Source organism: Schistocerca nitens, chromosome 2 (genome assembly GCF_023898315.1).
Source record: "Schistocerca nitens isolate TAMUIC-IGC-003100 chromosome 2, iqSchNite1.1, whole genome shotgun sequence".
In the NCBI taxonomy this organism is placed as follows: Eukaryota; Metazoa; Arthropoda; class Insecta; order Orthoptera; family Acrididae; genus Schistocerca; species Schistocerca nitens.
In genome coordinates, this window is record NC_064615.1 from 928,714,450 (window position 1) to 928,739,136 (window position 24,687).

General features: G+C 42.4%; 1 protein-coding gene across 1 annotated transcript in view; it reads left to right on the forward strand.

Annotated features, from left to right (window-relative positions):
* The first annotated feature begins 469 nt into the window (after window positions 1-469).
* The window catches only part of LOC126237246 (lactosylceramide 4-alpha-galactosyltransferase-like), a 111,799-nt gene continuing 87,581 nt past the window's right edge, over window positions 470-24,687 (forward strand). The window contains exon 1 of the mRNA XM_049947158.1: window positions 470-551. The gene's annotated coding sequence lies outside the window, so the exon portion shown is untranslated. The remainder of the gene's footprint in view (window positions 552-24,687) is intronic.

Below are 24,687 nucleotides of genomic sequence, written 5' to 3' on the forward strand. Positions count from 1 at the left end.
CTCAGTAAGCACCTGAAGATGACGAGCAGCTGTCTCGTCGAAATATTGTGCAGCTTCCACAACATTATCCTACGTGAAGTCCCTGAACCAATGGAGCAGTTACTACATCGGTAAAGTCTTAAACAGAACCTCATAAATTTCTAGAACTTAGGCTACAATGCGTCATGTGAAATTACTACAAAACTTTCTGAAGAGCAGCTGCATCTACAAATAAAGCTATTCAACTACGAGTGTTTACTAAGGAAACTGAACGCCCTGTGAGTTGCAGGCAGATGTCTTCATTTCTAACAACGTTTTTACTCAATTACGTACGGTGTTCGATTTGAGTTGCTGAGCTGATACTACACCCTCTGATATCATAGTGTTATCTTAGCTGTGGAAGCGAACATCTATCTCTTACGCAGATAAAACTTATCTCGTTCACCCTCTTATTTTTAATAATTCGAGCTCACTGTCAGTCGTATTTTGGGCATTGTATGTGACACATCGTGAAGTGAGGTACTTACGACAGTCTGGTAGTGTTGCGGTATTTAGCGAATTACAGTAAGGCGGTGAGTACATGTCACCAAGGTACAAGTGCGTTCTTCTCTTTAACTAAGCCGCTAGCTGCATGTTATAAATAATATTCTTATAGCGAAAGAGAATTACCGTCCTACGATTTTCATTAATGAAGTCAAATGTGGGAGACGAGCTGCGGCGTGTACATATCAACGTGCATAATTTTCCCTCTTTGTCGTACAGAATAGACTGTGTAGATACGAAATGCACGTTAATGGTGCAATACACACACATATACATAAAATATAGTTGCTTACACACTAGCAAGTTATATTTCATTTCGTATTAAATATAATATCTGGAATATTTTTAAATTATCCGAACTAGTGAAAGCTTATATCCACATCACAGCGTCGTTCGATCACATCAAGAATACAGAAATAGTATTAGTTGCATTTTGGACGTATACTCAATGATCAAGTATGGCTTGTGTACCGTATCGTGTTCGAAAGAATTATGAGATTCCTTAACAGAATGAAGAAATTTTATGCATTACTTTCCGTGGGTTTTAGCGGAAGCGAGGAAACCATAGTGACAAGTGACATTGTTATTTACGTAGAATGATACTACATTAAAGAACTGAGAAGTTAATTTATGATCTACCATAGGCTCACTCATAACAACAGCTTGTCAACCACGGCTTACCTAGGCTGAGGTGGTTTTTCGGGAAGTGAAAAGTGGTGTACTCACTGCAGGTGAAAGCTTACAACGTCCATTTGATCTTGACTGTGTCTATGAAACATGATGTGATGAATCTCAGAGATTTTCACAATTGTAACTAAATGATCCCGTTAGAAATCTGTCCCTCTCAAAAGACGGAGTAAAACCTTTAGCTTCCTGGCTGAATGCCAAACTTGGTCTGGACTCTTACGTCGACAATCTCTTGCCATATATCAATGACGGCTTCTTTACAAAAACTGTTTTGTTTAGACTACTCAACATCCTTTTGTCGCGACGTGAATGTTCCCTTCAGAACTGAAACGGCATTGCGTTTTATCGGTATGGACGCTATTCATCGACTCTTCACATCGAAGTTGAAGGCACTATATGATTTTAAAGGCAGTTATACCCATTACACACTCTTTTTATTTAATGAACAATTTGCGCCCCCCTAAACATTGCGTTAGTAGTAATTCATAAAATAGAGATATTACCAGTTGGAAAGTTCGAATAAAATTGGGATGACACAGAAGTATGGGCTGGAGAAGCATTAGGCTGATCTTTTGAATTTCTTGGGAAAAAAACATATCTCCTCTTTACAGAAAACACATTGAGCAACTTCTGGCTACATACAGTGACATGGGCTGCTGTATCTCTGTAAAATATCGCTTATTTCAACCAGATTTGCACAGCTCCCCCCACCCCCCCCCCCAAAAAAAAGAAAAATATCGTTAACGTGAATCAAAAGATGGACTGACGGCTTCACTGGAATATTAAGTCCGTAGGAAATCGATCCCAGGATTTTTATGGTGAATCCACGATGGCAACTAGTTCTCTATCCTAATGGCTCCAGAAAACTGCACAAGCCGCATGCATTCGCCAACTGTTTTAGTTTCCACATCTGTCTGCAGATTTGGATGAGTGTTTGGTTTAAATGCATGTAGTGCTATACTTACTCCTCAAGCCACTGTGCAGTTGTTGTATAGTACTAGTAATAATGAATTCATATGCTATTACATTCACGTATTGATAAAGGGAAGAATATCACACGTGTCACTTCCTGTAACCTCTGTTATCTCAGCCTCGTGATTCTTACGCGAGTTGCACGCGTACGATAGTGCAGATAGATGGTCACCCAGTCTGCTTCGAATGCAGTCTCAGAATCCACGCGAGAGCTACATAGTTCTTTTTTCTCTTTTAAATGCCCGGGGCGTTTCTGTTACATATTCATATAAGTTGTACTGCCGTATTACAGTTCTAGCGCCACGTCTCTGAACGCATCAGATATCTATTGTCATGCCTAACTGATAAGGACTCGAAACTCTGGAACAACACTCTAGAATCTTTCAGATGTCTAGTATGTAATTTCCTTCATAGATGCTCTGAACTTTCCCAGAACCCTTTCCACCGATTGTAAGTCTTTCAGTAGCCTTCACTGAGACTAAATTTATGTGATCATCATATTTCGCATCGCTTCTTCGTATTACCTCAACATCCTCATGCCATGTAACGTATTTAAAACGATCACCTTTAGTCCTTTAAATGGGAACAAGCAGGTTCCTTGTATAGGTCTTATATTTATCAACAAATATAGATAACTGCCACTGATTACACCAAGTAGAAACTTCGCTCAAGTCTTTCCTTATAATTGTTCAACGCCACTTCTTCCCTGTATATTACAGCATGATGACTTAAATACGATATCTGTACGATGCGGAAAGTGGCAGTTATCTCTCAATAAGGAAAAGTGTGAGGTCATCCACATGAGTACAAGGATAAATTCGTTAACTTCCGTTACACTATAATTCACTCAAATTTAAAGGGTGTCGGTTAGACTAAATAATTTGATTAAATAACCAGGATATCCAATGACGATCAACTTCGACTGGAACGATCACGTAGATAAATTATGGGGAAGACAACCCATAGATTACGTTTTGTGGGCAGAACGCTTAAAAGATACAACAGGTCTACTAAGGTGACTACCTACACTACGATTGTTCGCCGTCTCATATGCTATATGGGATACTTACTAGATAGGACTGACAGAGGACATCGAAAAAGGTCACAGAAGGGCAACACATTTTGTATTTTGCGAAACAGAGGAGAGAACGTCACGGACAGGACAAGCGACTTGGGACGACAATCTTTAAAACAAAGGCGTTCTGAATTGCGACAAAAGTTTTTCACGAAATTTCGATCACCAGCTTTGTCCTCTCAGTGTGAAAATATTTTATTGCCGACTTACATCATAATAAAATAATAGACATCAGAGCTCGTAAAGAAGGACTTAAGTGTTAATATTCCCCCCGCACTGTTAGAGAGTCGAATGATACGGAAATAGTCTGAAAGTGGTTCGAAGAACCCAGTGCCAGGCACTGAAGTGTGAATTGCAGACTAGTCATTTACGTGTAGGTCTCAGAGTGATACTGACAGTATCCGCTCAGTTTTTATGTACTTGTATTGAGAACAGTAGAGGTCACACAACGCTTCCTTGGGTCGCACGCAGTTTTAATTTCGTTTCTTTTGAACTTCAGATATGCGGTATAACGTAATGTCTTCTAATAGTCAAACGTTCAAACGTTCATCAAGCCATTCACATACACGATAAACAAACTAAAACTGGTCTCGAAAATATTTCTTAAAACACTGCTGCGGAACTGAACTTTGTTTATGAATATCAAAAATATCCTTGGAAATGGTTACCAGTGAAACAGATTGCAGCGCTGTGCATATGGAGTACATGAAATGGTTACGTTCACAGGTGAATAGCACAAGTGGTTCTGAGGTACTATGTATTGGCCCAAGATTAGATACCCATATTAGTACGTGATGTAGCCGTGGTTGGCAGTGCAGGCACTGATTCTGGCATTCAGACTACCGTACAGATGTTAAGCGAGGCCTTCTCGACCTGTTCGCATAGTTCTGTAAGAGTTGTTGGTTGACGAGCCGCACGAGTCTCTTCTCATCCTATCATATTCCATACATGGTGGATTGGAGACAAGTCCGGAGCTAATGAGGGCCAGAGAAGTTGCTGCACGTCTTGAAGAGTAAGTTGGAGTTTCAAGGGCAGTGTGTGGGCGAGGGTTATCGAGTTGAAACAACACATAACCTTCAGTTGAATAGACTGCAAAAGAGCGACCATGAACAACATTCTGCACGTACCGAACGCTGGTTAGCGTCCATTCCAGAAACACCAAAGGTGAACGGTAGGAGCTTATCGCACCCCAGACCGTAAGGCTAGTGTGTCTTCGACGAATGCACTCTACAAGGCAGCAGTCACCAGGTCTACGTCGTACGTACAAACGACCATCAGCGGCCGGCAGAACCTGTTTTCACCGCTAAAGACCACGGCGCGGCACTCCATCTTCTAAGCGATTGTATGACGCCACCAATCGATGCTATGGCGTGAGTGGAAGAAGGGTTGGAGTTGTGCGTGCCCGTAGTCCCATTGCTAGCAACTGGTTCACAGCAGTTCGTATTGACACATCTGGGCTCACAAGCCCTCTTACCTGTGGTAGCTGTACGATCTGCCACTGCTACCCTTAAAACCTCACGATCCTCACGGGCGTCTGCGTTGAGTGGACATCCAGAATCTCGTTTGTGGGTGTGAGAATGTTCAAGTGACCACTGGTACCAGCATCGTTGCACGTGCAACTTGTGTGGCTATTCTCCGAAAGGACCATCCCATCACTCGGAAAGCTTTCAGACTCGCCAGTTGGCTGTAGTGCATGACTGTGGCATGGTTTCCCGCTTGTGTCACACATTTGCACTACACTGTGCCTTCTGGCTGTGAGCTTTCCCTATTAAAGGGTAGACACAGATGGCACTCTGGTAGCTATGCCAGTACCCTATCTGCTGGCAGATGACGTTGAGACCATTATCAGTACATCTACTGTCGCCCAGATGGCATATGCCGTCATTGGATCAAAACCGACGTCGTGTTTCCAGTTGTACTAATTTTTTTGGTAGTGTATTTTATTTATTTAATAGACGCTTTCTATACTTAATTTTTAATTATTTATACAATAAACAGTACAAAAAAGAAAGCTTGAGTGTGACTGTTAAGTTGAAAAGTTTTCAGATAAATATTACCTGATGTAGAAAAGAAGAACAGAGGTGATAAACAATCACCGGTACATTCTAGAAAATTATGTGCCGGAGAGAGAGAGTTATATTTTTTTTCTTGAGAAGCATTTCAATAATAAACAAAAAATACAGAATAGTTACAGTTACATTCTAGAAAATTATATGTGAGAGAGACTTAGCTCAGCACTTCACATATTTCAGTATCAATACATATTTTCAGTCGGTGCCATGCGTCTTACTTTACAGGAGAAATATGTCCCGTGTGAACAGATAAGATAAATAATTCCAAATATTTCAGACATTTTAATGTTAAAAGTAGAACAAAGATGACTTGGCCAGCAGTAGGAAAAAATTGTCGCGTGAGACCTAGTACCTAAATGCTCACATCTCTTTAACGAAAAAAGTATGCAACTACATGACGCTGTTTAACAAGTAGTTCGTTTAAGAAAAAACGTATAATATTCAAATACATCTATTGAATATTACGCAGGTTTCGAAGTGTATATATGGTAATCAAATGCACCACGCAGTTCAGTAAAGAAAGGAAACCTACATACACTCATGTCGTTGATAAAACAGTACATAAATACATCAAGCTGTTTAACAGCTAGTTCAGTTGAATACACCAGTATATAGTGTGTGAATACCTCACACTCATTGACAACTATTTCATTTGATTGCCTTACATAGAGTTCAAATACATCATGCTGTTTAGCAGCTATTTCATTAGAGTACACGCGCACACATAGTGCGAAAACACACCTAAAGAATGACACACAGACACTCACAAACACACAGACAAACACAGACACACAAAATTCCAGTTTCAAAGTGCTGTAAAAAATAACCGCTTAATTGTCCTGAGGCTGAAAAACGCATGAAAAGCAACAATGAACCCGGTTTTTAACTATGTTGAGAATGGCACAACAAATGTTCAGTATGCTGCCCATCTGTTTCTACCGCAAGCTGAACTGGAGGAACTATAGGTTCTATATCAGATCGGGGTGTCTCGGGGGTCACGTTCAAAATACGTTGCGGAATGTGTGCCTTCAGTTCACCTACGTTTACAGTCGGAGCACCGAACATTGTGTCTTTCAGATAACCCCGCAACCAGACGTCACACGGATTAAGATCAAGTGATCTGGACGTTCAGGCTGTAGGCTGCATGACTTCTGTTAACGCTAGTATTTCCAAAATGCTTCTGCAGCAGCCACTTCACTGGTTGAGCAATTCTCGAGGATAAAAATGATACTACCCACATGTCCACACCTTTGAAGGGTTGGAATGACGCTGGTGGGCAGAATAATTTCATAGCTTTTACCAATAACGGTACAGGTAACAGGCTTTGCAGAATCTATCTCCTCTAAAAAATAAGCCTCTACAATAAATGACGCGGTCAATCCGCACGACGCAGTTACTTTTGCAGAATTAAGCGGTACCGATTGACGTGTGAGCGGATTTTCCGTTTCCCATTTCTGCAGTTCTGTCTATTGACATGTCCTTGGAGACGTAAATGGGCTTCGTCTGTCACAGAGTGTTACATGGTCATTCATTGCCCACTTTCATGCGAACAAGAAATTCTAGGCAAACGTGTGACTTACTGGTAGGTATGCATGAAGCAGCTACTGAACATGGATAACTTTGTGTGGATGGGAATGCAGAATGTTTCATAGCATTTTATGCACAGTGCTCAAAGGCATGTCAGAAGTTCGAGCAGTTCCCCGTGCACTGCATGTTTGCGCACTACCGCTGAACTGGTCCTGCTATGCTATGGCCACATCTTCTACCGACGTCGGGTCAATTGCTTTCCTCCCTCTACCACAACGCACGTCAAAGAAACCTGTGTTTCAGAATTTCGTGTCATTTCCTCCAGACCCTTGGTCGACATTGGACTACAGCCTTATTTCATAGCCGGCCGGAGTGGCCGAGCGGCTCTAGGCGCTACAGTCTGGAACCGCGCGACCGCTACGGTCGCAGGTTCGAATCCTGCCTCGGGCATGTATGTGTGGGCTGTCCTTACGTTAGTTAGGTTTAAGTAGTTCTAAGTCCTAGGGGACTGATTACCTCAGAAGTTAAGTCCCATAGCGCTCAGAGCCCTTTGAACCTTATTTCATATCTTTGAGTGTCTCGAATCTCAGCAGAGCTGCTGGCGCAAAAACACCATTATTGTAAAAGAACTTAACCAGAAGTGTGCGAGCCTGCATTTATTAGACAGTCAAGGCAGGCGTCTAAGACGCAAATAGAGAAAGAGCCGTGTGCCCGCATCTTTTATTTTGCATGTTCTCAGCTTACAGGGACATCTAGTGCTAAAGTTTTCGTTAAATATGTTTTGTTACAGTACCGTACCCCCTTTATTCGATAATATTCCGTTCAAATGTGACGTCATTCCGTGTAGTGGTTCGTTGTTGAAAATTAGAATTTTAATTATAATCGCCATACATATATTCTATGGTAAATGGGTCACACTAATCTTTATGCACACATACACACATTTTGGAAAAATCCGCGCTTCTTCTCTCTCTCAATCTAGAGAATAGCACGAGTGCAGCAACATGCTTATCTTCACGACAAGACAGTCCAGTTTTCATTTGGGCTACAGTATGAAGCACCTGTCCTTTAGACTGAAAATTACTGTGACGCAACATGCGTAGACCATCATCTGCACCATCATACAGGAACGTTAGGTAATCGTCAGCTTTAAGAGTCCATGTGGCACCAAGTTGCACACCCTTGCCCACCTTGAAGTGGATCCTGATTCCATGAGATATGCATATATTTTAGATCGTACATGTGCAAATTCCACAATCTGTGACATTCGTTTTATCTTTCATCAAACCAATAACATTATTACCTCGTTTTGTGTCATATGCTTTATACGATTTTATATCCAGATGTGTCAGATGCTTCGGGATGGCACCTATCACCTCATATGACAGTCATTCAGGTATTAAGTGAAGGTGAATGTATCCATATGAAGCAACTCTAGGTCTTCAAACTAATGTTTTGAAAAACTCACAACATAAATAAAAAGTACAGAGTTATATATTCATCAAGGAAAATAATAGCCTATTTCCATATGGCTTGGCAATACACCTCGCTCCCCACCTACCAATTCCCATCCCAACAACTGAATAATACTCTTCACTGTCTTCCGGAAAGTCACGTAATTCATTAACGTATAGAAATATTTCTCAAATGGGCACAGTGTGGGTGCTCTTTTACCAGTATTTATATTAATAAAGCCCTTCAAACAGTGGCTGCGGTTAAATTGTCGAAATTGAGACTGATGTAGATTTTTACAACGCGTAATGGATTTCCTTTCGTAACATTACATGTATTTAGGGGAGCTATTCAGCCGTTCAGGACTTGCGCTGAGCAGAGGTGAATTTGCTTGTGTGGCTGGGTGCGAGTCGGTGGTGTGAGGAGGCTGCTTGGCTAGTCCAGGCGAGCTCAGATACAAATGCGATCAGTGTGCGGCTGATATGAGTACTCCCAAAGCAAGAATGTGGACTGCGGTGTCTCACAAACCAGAGTGTAGTAGTTGTACCAATAATGGTGGCGTTTACGCCGATCTGAAATAAGACTACTTACAGCTCATAAATTCAATAATAAATCATAGTTCCATAGTGACGCAAATCTGAATACATCTGCGACGTCAGAAAATAGTGGCGCGTTCAATGAAACAATAATATTATCAATAACTTAAAAATTGCAAAATTAAAAAATGTACGAAGATTAAATACCTTCAGAATTAAGTTGAAATTAAAAACTTTTAAACGCGGTTTCAACAAACAAGGTATCGGATGATAGCATAGCGTTATATACTGAAGAGTCAAAGACACTGGTACATGTGCGTAACATCATGTAGGGCCCCCGCGAGCACACGGAAGTGCCGCAACACGACGTGGCACGGACTCGACTAATGTCTGAAGTAGTGCTGGAGGGTATTGACGCCACGATTCCTGCAGGGCTGAGCATAAATCCGTAACAGTAGTAGGGGGTTGAGATCTCTTCTGAACAGCACGTTGCAAGGCATCCCAGATATGCTCAATGATGTTCATGTCTGGGTAGTTTCGTGGCCTGCACAAGTTTTTAAACTCAGAAGGGTGTTTCTGGAGCCACTCTGTAGCAATTACGGACATGTGGGGTATTGCATTGTCCTACTGGAATTGCCCAAGTCCATCGGAATGCACAATGGACATGAATGGATGCAGGTGATCAGACAGGATGCTTACGTCACCTGTCAGAGTCGTATCTAGACGTATTAGGAGTTCCATATCACTCCAACTGCACACGCCCCACACCATTATAGAGCCTCCACCAGCTTCAACAGTCCCCTGCTGACATGCAGGGTCCATGGATTCGTGAGGTTGTCTCCGTATCCGTACACGTCCATCGGCTCGATACAATTTGAAACGAGACTCGTCCAACCAGGCAACATGTTTCCAGTCATCAATAGTCCAGTGCCGGTGCTGCCAGATCCAGGCGAGGCGGATACATTTGCATCGTGCAGTCATCAATGGTATACGAGTAGGCCTTCGGCTCCGAAAACGCAAACGATGATGGTTCGTTGAATGGTTCGCAGGCTGACACTTGTTGATGACCCATAATTGAAATTTGCAGCAATTTGCGGAAGGGTTGCTCTTCTGTCACGCTGAAGGATTTTCCTCAGATGTCGTTGGTCACTTTCTTGCAGGATCTTTCTCCGGTCGCAGCGATGTCGAGATTTGATGTTTTACCGGATTCCTGATATTCACGGCACACTTGTGAAATGGTCGTAGGGAAAATGACCACTTCATCGTTACATCGGAGGTGCTGTGTCCCATCGCTTGTGAGCCGACTTTGACACCACGTTCGAACCCATTTAAATCTTGATAACCTGTCATTTTAGCAGCAGTAACCGATCTAATAACTGCACCAGGCAGTTCTTGTCTTATATAGACATTGCCGTCCGTAGCGCCGTATTCTGTGTGTTTACATATCTCTGTATTTGAATTCGCATGCCTATAACAGTTTATTTGCCGCTTCAGTGTAACTATCATCCCTGATATCTACACATCTGTATCTATTTCATTTATTCATTTTTATGTTTTTATATATTTTCATTATCCAGATCTCTGCGTGTTAACATATCTCTGTATTTGAATACGGATGCCTATACCAGTTTATTTGCCGCTTAAGTGTAACTATCATCCCGATATCTACACATCTGTATCTATTTCATTTATTCATTTTTATGTTTTTATATATTTTCATTATCCAGATCTCTGTCAGTACATCACATTCTCTTTAATAACACAGCATCTAAATGCAGCATAAATGCCTCATATCTCGTCAATTTTGTGTAGTTCTCTAACGAGCATTTTACTATTTTCTAGATACTTTATTTAAATGTTGCTTACAGTTGGTATTGAAAACCACTGTAATTTAAAAGTGGTCAATCACATGTATTCTCTGGCACCAACACTGAAAAGAGTGCCAAAACGTGCTTCTGTCAACGAGATGTAAGTAACTGCTTAACCAATGATTCAGTAAATTCTTCTCGGTTTAGGCTCTGTCATTTCGAATGAATCAGTCGATCTTTCGACAGATGTCTCCGCCGTTGTCATCAGTAGTAGAAATTAGTGAGTGCCGGTGGTGGTACGTTGTTCTGCAGCAGCAGAAACGTATCAGTGTGGCACACGTGCGGAAGGAAAGTTGGGCATCTCCTAGTGCCTTCATCGTGCTGCGGGCCAAAGGAGGTCATAGGGCGCGAGTGGTTGGCCCTAGACTGAAACTGCAGCGCCCATGTTCCTACAAGCGTGAAGCCTCCGTCTTCCCTTTCACTCAGTATACCAACATTAAATTTAGCGTCGAACTGGAGAGGAATGGCAAGCTTCCATTCTTGGATGTTTTAGTTGAACGAAAGACATGAGGCCGGCTTGGTCGCTCATTGTGCAGGATATCTATGCACTACGACTGGTACATAAACGCCAACAGTTTCCGCCACCTAGCACACAAGAAAATTAGTCCACAGGACTAAGGTTATTTCTGACGACGACGAGATAGTGTCTGGATATCAGAATTTGAAGTGCGTTACGGTAAGGTAGAAATTGCTACGGCTTCAAGTGCCATCGACGAAAGGCGCCTCGTTAATCGGCAGAAGAGCTCAAGCCAGCTGCATTCCTTCCACCACGTGGAGGAGCTTGTCAGTGCTCAAAGGCAAGGTTATCAGTGCCCCATCCTCTGGAGCATCTACTAGTAAGATAGGACGTGTTTTGAAGAAATATGGACTGAGATCACTGTTCCAGCCCACCTGCGAGAACAGAGGCGGGTTATACCCTATTAAAGACAAGTTGCCGGCCGGTGTGGCCAAGCGGTTCTAGTCGCAGGTTCGAATCTTGCCTCGGGCATGGATGTGTGCGATGTCCTTAGGTTAGTTGGGTTTAAGTAGTTCTAAGTTCTAGGGGACTGATGACCTCAGAAGTTAAGTCCCATAGTGCTCAGAGCCATTTTTAAACACAAGTTCTTGGCGTGTGTGCCGTCCCTTGTGAATTTTGTAGCATTTACATAGGTCAAACCACTTGCACTGTTGTCAAGCGTTCTGCAGAGCACTTACGACATAGGAAACAAAGGGAACTTCAGAAGTCAGCCGTGGGTGGATCTTCCCTAGAAAATGGGTATAAAATACAGTATGGAAATATAGAGTTATTGCTCATACATCATCATCATCATATTGGGATTCTTTATTCAAAGAAGTGGGCGAAATCGGACGTGTGACTGCGGCTGACTGCTACAGCAGTCCGAGGGCGCCGTCCCCTGGGTGCGGCTGACTGCCACAGCAGTTCAGCGCTGCTGTGCCCCAGCTGATGCCAACTGTGGTAGAAGTTCTAAGAACGAAATTAGAATGAAATTAATACCAAAAGCTGCTGACGGGCGTTGATGTATATCAACGGTGACAGGTGGAAATGTGTGCCCCGACCGGGACCCGAACCTAGGATCTCCTGCTTACATGGCAGGCGCTCTATCCACCTCAGTCACCGAGGGCACAGAGGACAGCGCGACTGCAGGGACTATCTCGCGCACGCCTCCCGCGAGACCCACATTCTCACCTTGTATGTCCACACACTACATTCGTAGTGTCCGACCCCAACACACTCATTACTCGTGGGAGACATTTTTACCAAGTCCCGTAAGAGTTCGGGGAATACGTGTGCATCCGCACAGAAAAGGAAGATCACGGCCGGTATTGCAGAACTACATACTTATATGGATATAGTGTCTGTTCTTTCGGACATGTCCGAAAGAACAGACACCATATCCATATAAGTATGAAGTTCTAAGAAGTTCGCTAGCCTATTGTTTAACTGCGCTTGAATAAGACGTCTGTTTGTTTGGAACGCTATTGGCAGAGTCTTGCCACACCTTATCGTTTGCTCTAACCGCAACACATGGCGGTTCAGCATGGGGAACACGACTACATTCGAAGTTGATGTCGGCGCTTTTGGCGGAACCTCACAGCACTTGTACGAGTAATTTGCTTTAGAAACTACAGATGACGCTACTGTGATTTCGGTCGAACTGTAGTTTCCAATCCCAAAGAAAGCAGGTGTTGACAGATGTGAAAATTACCGAACTATCAGTTTCACAAGTCACAGCTGCAAAATACTAACGCGAATTCTTTACAGACGAATGGAAAAACTGGTAGAAGCCGACCTCGGGGAAGATCAGTTTGGATTCCGTAGAAATATTGCAACACGTGAGGCAATACTGACTCTACGACTTATCTTAGAAAATAGATTAAGGAAAGGCAAACTTACATTTCTAGCATTTGTAGACTTAGAGACAGCTTTTGACAATGTTGACTGCAATACTCTCTTTCAAATTCTAAAGGTGGCAGGGGTAAAATACAGGGAGCGAAAGGCTATTTACAATTTATACAGAAACCATATGGCAGTTATAAGATTCGAGGGGCATGAAAGGGAAGCAGTGGTTGGGAAGGGAGTGAGACAGGGTTGTAGCCTCTCCCCGATGTTATTCAATCTGTATATTGAGCAAGCAGTAAAGGAAACAAAAGAAAAATTCGAAGTAGGTATTAAAGTCCATGGAGAAGAAATAAAAACGTTGAGGTTCGCCGATGACATTGTAATTCTGTCAGAGACAGCAAAGGACTTGGAAGAGCAGTTGAACGGAATGGATAGTGTCTTGAAAGGAGGATATAAGATGAACATCAACAAAAGAAAAACGAGGATAATGGAATGTAGTCGAATTAAGTCGGGTGATGCTGAGGGAATTAGATTAGGAAATGAGACACTTAAAGCAGTAAAGGAGTTTTGCTATTTGGGGAGCAAAATAACTGATAATGGTCGAAGTAGAGAGGATATAAAATGTAGACTGGCAATGGCAAGGAAAGCGTTTCTAAAGAAGAGAAATTTGTTAAGATCGAGTATAGATTTAAGTGTCAGGAAGTCGTTTCTGATAGTATTTGTATGGAGTGTAGCCATGTATGGAAGTGAAACGTGGACGATAAATAGTTTGGACAAGAAGAGAATAGAAGCTTTCGAAATGTGGTGCTACAGAAGAATGCTGAAGATTAGATGGGTGGATCACATAACTAATGAAGAGGTATTGAACAGAATTGGGGAGAAGTGGAGTTTGTGGCACAACTTGACAAGAAGAAGGGACCGGTTGGTAGGACATGTTCTGAGGCATCCAGGGATCACAAATTTAGCATTGGAGGGCAGCGTGGAGGGTAAAAATCGTAGAGGGAGACCAAGAGATGAATACACTAAGCAGATTCAGAAGGCTGTAAGTTGCAGTAATTCTGTGAGATGAAGAAGCTTGCACAGGATAGAGTAGCATGGAGAGCTGCATCAAACCAGTCTCAGGACTGAAGACAACAACAACAACAACAACGTAGTTTCGCCTATTATTCGCTTGTGTTTGATAATGAATTTACGTATTGTGAAGGCACGTAAAAAGCTCCGAAGAGATAATACAAATGTTGATGGAGAATGACTCTGAAGAACCGCTGTGCTCATCAGTAGACAGCGATTCAGATGGAAAGGATTCCTTTCGAATAGTTTATAATCTACAGACGTTGTTGATTCTCATTCATCTCCATCTGTAATTACTAGTGCAAAGCCTACGATATCGAAAGGAAGTCCGCAGCTGGCTACTTCTGTTCAACGCTCAATCATCTTCAAATGAAGACACACAGCGACTCACAAAGACGACAGGAAACAACTGAAGACGTGAAGAAGCATCAGTTCGATGAATCAGGAATGAAAATGAGTGCTGTCTCCGTTTATTTGGACTTTTTGTAAATACAGGAAACAAGTAAGTATTGGTAGGTAGGAGATATACTGGCAGAAGTAAAGCTGTGAGGCCGGGCGTGAGTCGTGCTTCGGTAGCTCAGATGGTAGAGCACTTGCCCGCGAAAGGCAAAGGTCCCGAGTTCGAGTCTCGGTCGGGCACACAGTTTTAATCTGCCAGGAAGTTTCAAGTATTATACGTATCGATCAGCTAATTGCAAACCAAAAACAAATTCTAGAATAAACAAGTCGACTGACACAAATGTGTCAGAAATGAATGTTCTTTATAGCGCCTTCCTTTCTGATAGCTTGAGTGAAAAAGGTAAAACTGAGTGAATATTGGTCGACAGAACCTTTGCTGGAAAAACAAATTTTTTCCAAAGTAATCTCCAGAGGCCGATACTTTTTACTGTTGTATTTACTGCATTTCAACAACACTTTGCCCCTAAATGGGAATTACTTGTAAAAAATTTGACCTATTGTAGAACATTTTCGGAAAATGTTCAAGGAAACTTTCTATCCTTATGAGAAACTCTGGGTTGACGAATCTCTGATGCTGTTCAAAGGCCATATGAAAGTAAAGCAATATATTCCAGAACGGAGAAGTAGAGTTGGAATTAAAATTTTTGTAATTTGCGACTGGAGACAAATTACACTCGGATACTGGATTTTATCGTATATGTAGGTGCACAGACAGATATTGATAATCGTGGTCTGAGAGTGTCTGGAAATACAGTACCCACATTGCCCCAACCCTACTTGGAGAATTGTTTGTCGACAACTGGTATGCCAGCCCAGATCTAGTTTGTTGGTTGTATCATAGGGCGACAAACGCGTATGGTACAGTTAGGCGAACACGGAAGGAAATGCCACTAATGGAGGAGAAACTGAAGAGAGGACAAATAACTTTCCGATCTTCAGAATCAGGAAAGCTAATCGGTCTATAGTGACAGGACAAGGAGGAAGTCGAGATGCTATCAACGTAAAACAAATTCGTAATGCATGTAACTTCAAAAAGAGATCGGAAGAGTGATGATTTGAAAATGAAACCGAGTGTGGTAACGTATTGTAATAAATAAATGGGGCTAGTCGACCGAAGCGACAGTCTACTAAAAACAGTGGAAACTACAAGGAAGTCGTCAAAGTGGTACAGGAAATTGTTTTCCCACATTTTTGACATGGCAATGTTGAATGATTTTGGCTTATACCGGAAATATGGGACGGAAGTGAAGTACGGAAAGTTTCATCTCAATGTAATTAGAGAAAGTTTTGCAACTTTTTACGCCGATCGCAAGACTGCAGGCGGTGCTAAACGTCAACGGTACGCTACAAGACTAAACGTGTCCACACATTTACCAGATCACAGGGAAAGGTACAAGACATGCATAGCCTGTGCTCGAAATGGTGTTAGGAAACAAACTAATTGACTGGGTTGATTTGGGGGAGGAGACCAGACAGCAAGGTCTCGGTGTTATCGGATTATGGAATGATGGGAAAGGAAGTCAGCCGTGCCCTTACGATTGATCCATCCCGGCAGACATAGTAAGTTGTGCTGTAAGGAATGCAATGTAGCTCTTTGTGCTTATCCGTGCTTCAAAACTTATCACAAAGAATTTCAGCAATAAAAAACTGTTAAACGTTTTTATATGTTTATACACTAGTGGCAATTAAAATTGCTACACCAAGAAGAAATGCAGATGATAAACGGGTATTCATTGGACAAATGTATTATATTAGAACTGACATGTGATTATGTTTTTCACGCAATTTGAGTGCATAGACCCTGAGAAATCAGTACCCAGAACAACCACCTCTGGCCACAATAACGGCCTTGATACGCCTGGGCATTGAGTCAAACAGAGTTTGGATGGCGTGTACAGGTACAGCTGGCCATGCAGCTTCAACACGATACCACAGTTCATCAAGAGTAGTCACTGGCGTATTGTGACGAGCCAGATGCTCGGCCACCATTGACCAGACGTTTTCAATTGGTGAGAGATCTGGAGAATGTGCTGGCCAGGGCAGCAGTCGAACATTTTCTGTATCCAGGAAGGCCCGTACAGGACCTGAAACATGCGGTCGTGCATTATCCTGCTGAAATGTAGGGTTTCGCAGGGATTGAATGAACGGTAGAGCCAAGAGGCGTAACAAATCTGAAATGTAACGTCCACTGTTCAAAGAGTCGTCATATGCGAACGATAGGTGACCGAGAGGTGTAACCAATAGCACCCCATACCATCACGCCGGGTGATACGCCAGTATGGCGATGACGAATACGCGCTTCCAACGCGCGTTCACCGCAATGTCACCAAACACGGATGCGACCATCATGATGCTGTAAAGGTAACCTGGATTCATCCGAAAAAATGTTTTGCCATTCGTGCACCCAGGTTCGTCGTCGAGTACACCATCGCAAGCGCTCCTGTCTGTGATGCAGTGTCAAGGGTAACCGCAGCCATGGTTTCCGAGCTGACAGTCCATGCTGCTGCAAACGTCGTATAGCTGTTCGTGCAGATGGTTGTTATCTTGCAAACGTTCCCATCTGTTAACTCAGGGATCGAGACGTGGCTGCACGATACGTTACAGCCATGCGGATAAGATGCCTGTCATCTCGACCGCTAGTGATACGAGGCCGTTGGGATCAAGCACGGCGTTCCGTATTACCCTCCTGAAGCCACCGATTCCATATTCTGCTAACAGTCATTGGATCTCGACCATTGCGAGCAGCAATGTCGCGATACAATAAACAGCAATCGCGATAGGCTACAATCCGACCTTTATCAAAGTCGGAAACGTGATGGTACGCGTTTCTTCTCCTTACACGAGGCATCAAAACAACGTTTCACCAGGCAACGCCGGTCAACTGCTGTTTGTGTATGAGATATCGGTCGGAAACCTTCGTCATGTCAGCATGTTGTAGGTATCGCCACCGGCGCCAACCTTCTGTGAATGCTCTGAAAAGCTAATCATTTGCATATGACGGCATCATCTTCCTGACGGTTAAATTTTGCGTCTGTAGAACTTCATCTTCGTGGTGTAGCAATTTTAACGGCCAGTAGTGTACATTATAATAAAAATGCATCTCACACGAAGATGAAGTGTAAATATTATAATAAATACCCCCAGTTCCTCCAAGTCCAGCGCAAAGACCAGAACAAAACAGAAAGCCAAAAAAAAGTCGGCGAACGTGTTGGAAGCATTGCGCGTGCCGAGTGCGCCAGAAGCATTCAGCACCGAGCTTACTAGGAGCGGTGCGACAGTGCAGCACACGAGGCGCGACCACCAGTGTTGCGCATAGCAGTCAAAGGGTTGAAGACCTTTTGACTAAGTCTTGGCATTTTGAAGCGAAGAAAAGTAGATGACAAGGACATGGATTTATTCACGAAGGAAACGACACAAATGATTAAAAATCGATTGTCAAGTGTCTTGCAATGTAGACAGAGGAAAGGTAACTGCCTTGTGCTCAACTACATATCTCTCTCATGAACACGGTGCGGAACATCGTATAGCGTACCTACAAAAAGATTTAAAATGTTTTTATACACGTCATCTCAAGATTTTATACACAGTTTTAAAGCCGGCCGGAGTGGCCGAGCGGTTCTAGGCGCTTCAGTCAGGAACCGTTCGACCGCTACGGTCACAGGTTCGAATTCTGCCTCTGGCAGGGATGTGTGTGATGTCCTTAGGTTGTTAGGTTTAAGTAGTTCTAAGTTCTAGGGGACTAATGACCTCATAAATTAAGTCCCATAGTGCTCAGAGCCATTTGAACCATTTTGAACAGTTTTAAAGGGGAGACTCTAAGTAGGTCGAAAATACATTTTTTCAACAATTGATTTTCACATCGAAGAACTCATTCTGTATAACTTTAACTATCGAAAGGACTTAAACTTACATGATGTCTCAATGTTCTCCAGTTCAAAACTTCAATTCTTCCGCTTGTATTACGGAATTCAAGTTAGACAAAGCATGGGTATGTGGTAACATGTAAATCGTGATGATCTACATCTACATCTACGTGATTACTCTGCTATTCATACTAAAGAGCCTGGCAGAGGGTTCAATGAACTACCTTCATGCTGTCTCTCTACCGTTCCACTCTCGAACGGCACGCGGGAAAAACTAGCACTTAAATTTTTCTGTGCGAGCCCTGATTTCTCTTATTTTACTGTGATGATCATTTCTCCCTATATAGGTGGGTGCCAACAGAATGTTTTCGAAATCGGAGGAAAAAACTGGTGATTGAAATTTCATGAGAAGATCCCGTCGCAACGAAAAACGCCTTTGTTTTCATGATTGCCAATCCACTTCACGTATCATGTCTGTGACACTATCTTCCCTATTTCGCAATAATACAAAACGAGCTGCCATTATTTTTACTTTTTCGATGTCATCGGTCAGTCCCACCTGATGCGGATCCCACACCGCAGCGCAATACTCCAGAATAGGGCGGACAAACGTGGTGTAACCAATATCTTGGGTAGACCTGTTGCACCTTCTAAGTGTTCTGCCAATGAATCGCAGTCTTTGGTTTCCTCTACCCACAATATTATCTATGTGATCGTTCCAATTTAGGTTATTTGTAATTGTAATCCATAAGTATTTAGTTGAATTTACAGCCCTCAGATTTGTGTGACTTATCGCATAATCGAAATTTAGCTGATTTCTTTTAGTAGTCATGTGAATAACTTCACAATTTTCTTTATTCAGGGTCAACTGCCACTTTTCGCACCATACAGATATCTTATCTAAATCATTTTGATCATCTGATGACTTTGCAAGACGGTAAATGACAGCATCATATGCAAACAATCTAAGACGGCTACTCAGATTGTCTCCTATGTCGTTAATATAGATCAGTAACAATAGAGGGCCGATAACACTTCCTTGGGGAACGCCGGATATTACTTCTGTTTTACTCTATGACTTTCCGTCTATTACTACGAACTGTGACCTTTCTGACAGGAAATCACGAATCCAGTCGCACAACTGCGGCGATACTCCGTAGGCACGCAGCTTGGTTAGAAGACGCTTGTGAGGAGCGGCGTCGAAAGCCTTCTGGGAATCTAAAAATATGAAATCAATTTGACATCCCCTGTCGATAGCACTTATTACTTCATGAGTATAAAGAGCTAGTTGTGTTTCACAAGAACGATATTTTCTGAATCCGTGCTGACTATATGTCAATAAATCGTTTTCTTCGAGGTACTTCATAATGTTCGAATACAGTATATTTTATAAAACCCTACTGCAAATCGACGTTAGTGATATAGGCCTGTAATTCAACGGATTACTCCTACTTCCCTTTTTTGGTATTGGTGTGACTTGAGCAATTTTCCAGTCTCTCGCTACGGATCTTTCTGTGAGCGAGTGGTTGTATATAATTGCTAAATATGGAGCTATTTTATCAGCATACTATGAGATGAACCTGACTGGTATACAATCTGGACCGGAGGTCTTGCCTTTATTAAGTGATTTAAGCTGCTTGGTTACACCGAGAGTATCTACTTCTGTGTTTCTCATCTTGGTAGTTGTTCTTGATTGGTATTTAGGAATATTTACTTCGTCTTCTTTGGTGAAAAAGTTTCGGAAAACCGTGTTTAATAACTCTGCTTTAGTGGGACTGTCATCAGTGACTTCACCGTTGTTATCGCGCAGTGAAGGTATTGACTGTGTCTTGCCACTGGTGTGCTTTATGTATGACCAGAATCTCTTTGGGTTTTCTGCCAGATTTCGAGACAGAATTTCGTTGTGGAAATTATTAAAAGCATCTCGCACTGAAGTACGCGCTATGTTTCAAACTTCTGTAAAACTTTGCCAATCTTGATTTTGCGTTAACTCTGAATTATTTTGTGCTGGCCAATATTTATTTCATTCTGATCACGAAATGGACTCAGTTTTTCGCGCATCCTGGATGACTATTTAGCTGCCGCGCGGAGTGGCCCTGCGGTTTGAGGCGCCATGTGACGAATTGCGCGGCCCTTTCCGTCGGAGGTTCGAGTCCTCCGTCGGGCATGGGTGTGTGTGTGTTTTTCTCAGCATAAGTTAGTTTAAGTAGTGTGTAAGACTAGGGACCGATGACCTCAGCAGTTTGGTCCCTTAGGAATTCACACACATTTGAATATTTAGTTTGGGGATTCTGCTGCTATTCTTGTAACACACCTAACGCAAATTTATTTCATTTTAATAAGGTTATCCTTTTGGCAGTTTTATAATTGGTAATTGTAGGACCGCTTTCCGTTCGTTTGAGTTTACTTACTTGAATAAACATTATTCAACGCAATTCTCTGCTGACGTTTACGCCAATTTCACACGTTGTAACATAACCCTTTTATCGGTTATTCATTTATTTTTTATTTAATGTTTCCAATTATTTTATCAATTCGTAATTCCATCCAATGAATAGACGGTTTGAATGCAGGATCATAGGTACATTTTATGATTTGCAGCGAGATTAGTTACAGGGCATTCCATCAATTTAAGCTCAAGTAAGCCATCAAAACCCTCCAAGTGATAGAATTTGTTGCATGTGAATCCGTATAAATTGTTAACATCCAGGTAGTGAATGTAACTTGAATCAACAGGGTTTTTGTCAAGGAATTTACTCATTCGTGAGCTATTTGCTTTGTCATGTCTATGAGCACACTGGCCATGTCCCCCACAAATCCCGCACTTTAAGAGCAATTACTTATCGAAATTAGTTACAACCTCGAATTCGACACATGTGATTTTGAGCATCGCGTTCTACAATAACCCAGGTGCAGTAGTAACAGTAGTAGTAGTAGTAGTTATAGCAGTAGACAGTATCCAGCTTGTACAGGATGATTTTTGCACCGTGTACAAGGTCTAACTATTCATCGATAGGAGGATGCGGAACAAAAAAGGTCTAATGAACTTGTATCTGGAAATGCATGGTTTACATGCTAGAGACCATTTATTCAATCGTACATTGTTATAGAGACTGTTGTCTAATACGTGCTGTACCATGCAGCTACAGTTACAGTATGTATCGAAAATGGTTTCCATGTGCCTCAACATACGAGTGTACGCTCCGTATAGCATGTTCTGTCTCACACGTTCACATCGGCCAGGCTGCACCCGAATAGTGTCAGAGGCAGTATGAATACGGCGCTCTAGTGTCTCAACATCTGGAATGGGCTCTGCATGCACGATACTTTTGAGATAGCCTCTAAACCAGAAATCGCACGGGTTGAGATCCAATGAACGAGCAGGACATGCAGCTGGACACCCTCGTCATCCATCGACCAGGGATGACACGATTCTGTTGCGTCCAGACGTTAACGGCAAAGTGAGCTGGAGCACCATTATGTAGCAGCCACATAACCATTCGAATCGTCAATGGCACTTCTTCCAGCAGGGGAGGCAGAATCAACCACAAGAAACGCCAGTAGTTCCGGCCTGCTAGGACACGTAAGGAAGACTGGTCCCTAAACACGGTCGCCAAATATCCCGCCACACACATTCCAGCTGCACCGATGCCGCTGATTCGCTGTCACCATACCACAGAGGTTCTGCATACTATCCCACAGATGACTGTTACGAAAGTTACTCCGTGTAAAGGTGGCCTCATCTGTGAATAGAATGGACGGCACAAATCCAGGAATCGTGGTTACCTGATGAAAAAACAAGTGACAAAACTGCTCCCGATGAGAAATGTCTGTCGCTAGTAAGCCCTGCAGAAGCTATAATTGATAGGAGTAGTAATAATTGTCATGGAGAGTATTCCACACAGTCGCCTGGCTTACTCTATTGTGGAGGGTTCTACTGCATGGTACTTGCACGGCGGTCGCCTTCCACAGAGTTAATCACATTGTTCTCTATGTCAGGTGTCAGAAAACTTCTGGTATGCCCTTCATGATTTACTGCTACCTGAAACCATCCTGTCCCAGACAAACAGCGAAACACTGTTGCAAATATTGAATGCTGTGGTTGTTGTCGGCGGGGATGGTTCGCAACATCGCTCTCCGCCGTCTGTTGCCATTTGGCTTTCCGTAAGTAAACACCAAGCCGGCAAGCTCTCGATTCGAATAAGGAACCATTGTGTGAAACGCTGTATCACATCGACTATAACGTGAATCAGCAAGAGAAATGAATGGGACACAACATTACCAATTACTATGGCAGGAGAGGGCGCCAGGGCATGAGATATGAGGAATGGTACCACCCTCTAGGAGGAAGTCATGCATGCTGTAACTGTGGATGCATGGTACAGAGCAGTCTCTGTAACAAAGTATGGTGGAATAAATGCTCTCTAGCACGGAAACCATGCATTTTTGGACATAATTTCATTAGACTTTTTTTCCCGTATCCTCTCATCGATCAATCGCTAGAGTTTGTACACGTGGGAAAAATCGCCCTGTATACAATATTGCAAGGTATACACCCCGGGATTGCTCAGATACATCTGCAAGGAGCTGTACATGTGTGTGCACGTAATGCTATTCATATATCCATAATTAGATATTAAATTCCTGACTAGCACACATCACGTGCTCATTTTTTACATTCATTATGACATCTGTTTTAAGATTATCAGAGAATGCAGATACATTGCGTACCTCGATCCCACAGAGTATGTCTACAGGTTCCAGATATTTGTATGGGAAGATTCTTTCTTCGTAATAAACTGAAATTTTGTTTCATCGGGGTTTGTAGCTCGCAAGAGATGTGTGTCCTCCTGAAAGAGTTTCAGCAAGTTTCTGAAGTGTGCATGCATAAATCTTAACAAATGCAGGAAGCAATGCGTTATATTATTGCTTTCTCTCTCCGAAAATGAAATAAATTTCTCTATGCTCTCTATTAGGACATTAATCTGGTCATTTCTTGGATCAAACGTTACCAATTGCTCAATAGTGATGTGAGCATTATAATCCCTCACTGTGTGGAAAAACAGGTGGGAGCTTGTAATTCAGAGTGCACCAGTTGTGTGCTGTGCTATGAAATTTACTGGTTGGTGATACCTATATGGTTTTTCATTCCTGTTTGATTATGTAATCTCACAAATATACCACGGCAACAGTTTCGAAGGATCATCCCCGTCACCGGACTTAAAATAATTACGATTCCAGTCATATGAACATACAACCAGATAAGCTGCAGTGAACGGTGCATGTCGTTCTGTGAGAGTTGTAAGCGGGGCAGTGGGAGCATCCTAACAACCCGACACAGGAATAAAGACACATTAAGAGGTGGCATCCGATACAAATGGTGTAAAAACTTCTTAAGTTTTGATCACATTTGTGTCTCTGTAGGCATCCCTGCACTTATGGATCCTGGGTAGAACAATCCATGTTGTGCTCTATCAAATGATTATTCACATAAAAGGATTTCAGTCAGCTAGAACAATCATAATGTGCACATATATACATTCAGCTGGTAGGAAGTCAGTTAGGGTATGTTTTTGATCCAGCAGTAATGTTGCTTACAGTCGTCAGAGATGTGGAACAAATCGGTATGTTTTTCGTCTTCACCCACGAAAGGGGAAAAAGGTGGGTTCAGACAACATTAAGCTTGATATATTGTGTGGATCAGGCTCCAGACTGTACACATAAGCTGATATGCAAGGATTACGCTTCTCAAATTTTACCATATCCTGACGCCTGACGGGGAATTCAGTTCCATGACGATTGTAGTTTGTATGAGCATTATGCATTTACATGTACATTTCTATAAAAAATCCCGAAGCCATTACACGATCCACGGCGATGAAGTTCTTGAACTGTTGTTCGTCATTCCCTCTCAGGTTCAACTTGCAAATGGAGTGAGGGAAAAATGACTATGTGCTTCCATTGGAACCCTAATTTGTACCATGTCTTTGCATTTCTTATGCGAAGTGAACATTGGTGGCAATAAAATCATTCTGCAGTCAATCACAAATGCTGCTTTCATAAATTTTCCCAATAGTGTTTCAGGAAAAGAATGCCGTCTTCCCTCCAGGGATTCCCATTTGAGTTCACAGAGCATTTCTGCGGTACTCACTTGTTGACCAAACCAACCAGTAACGAATCTACAACACCTCTCGGGACTGATTCGCAGTGTTCCTTTCATCAAGCGTGGTGGGGCTCTCATA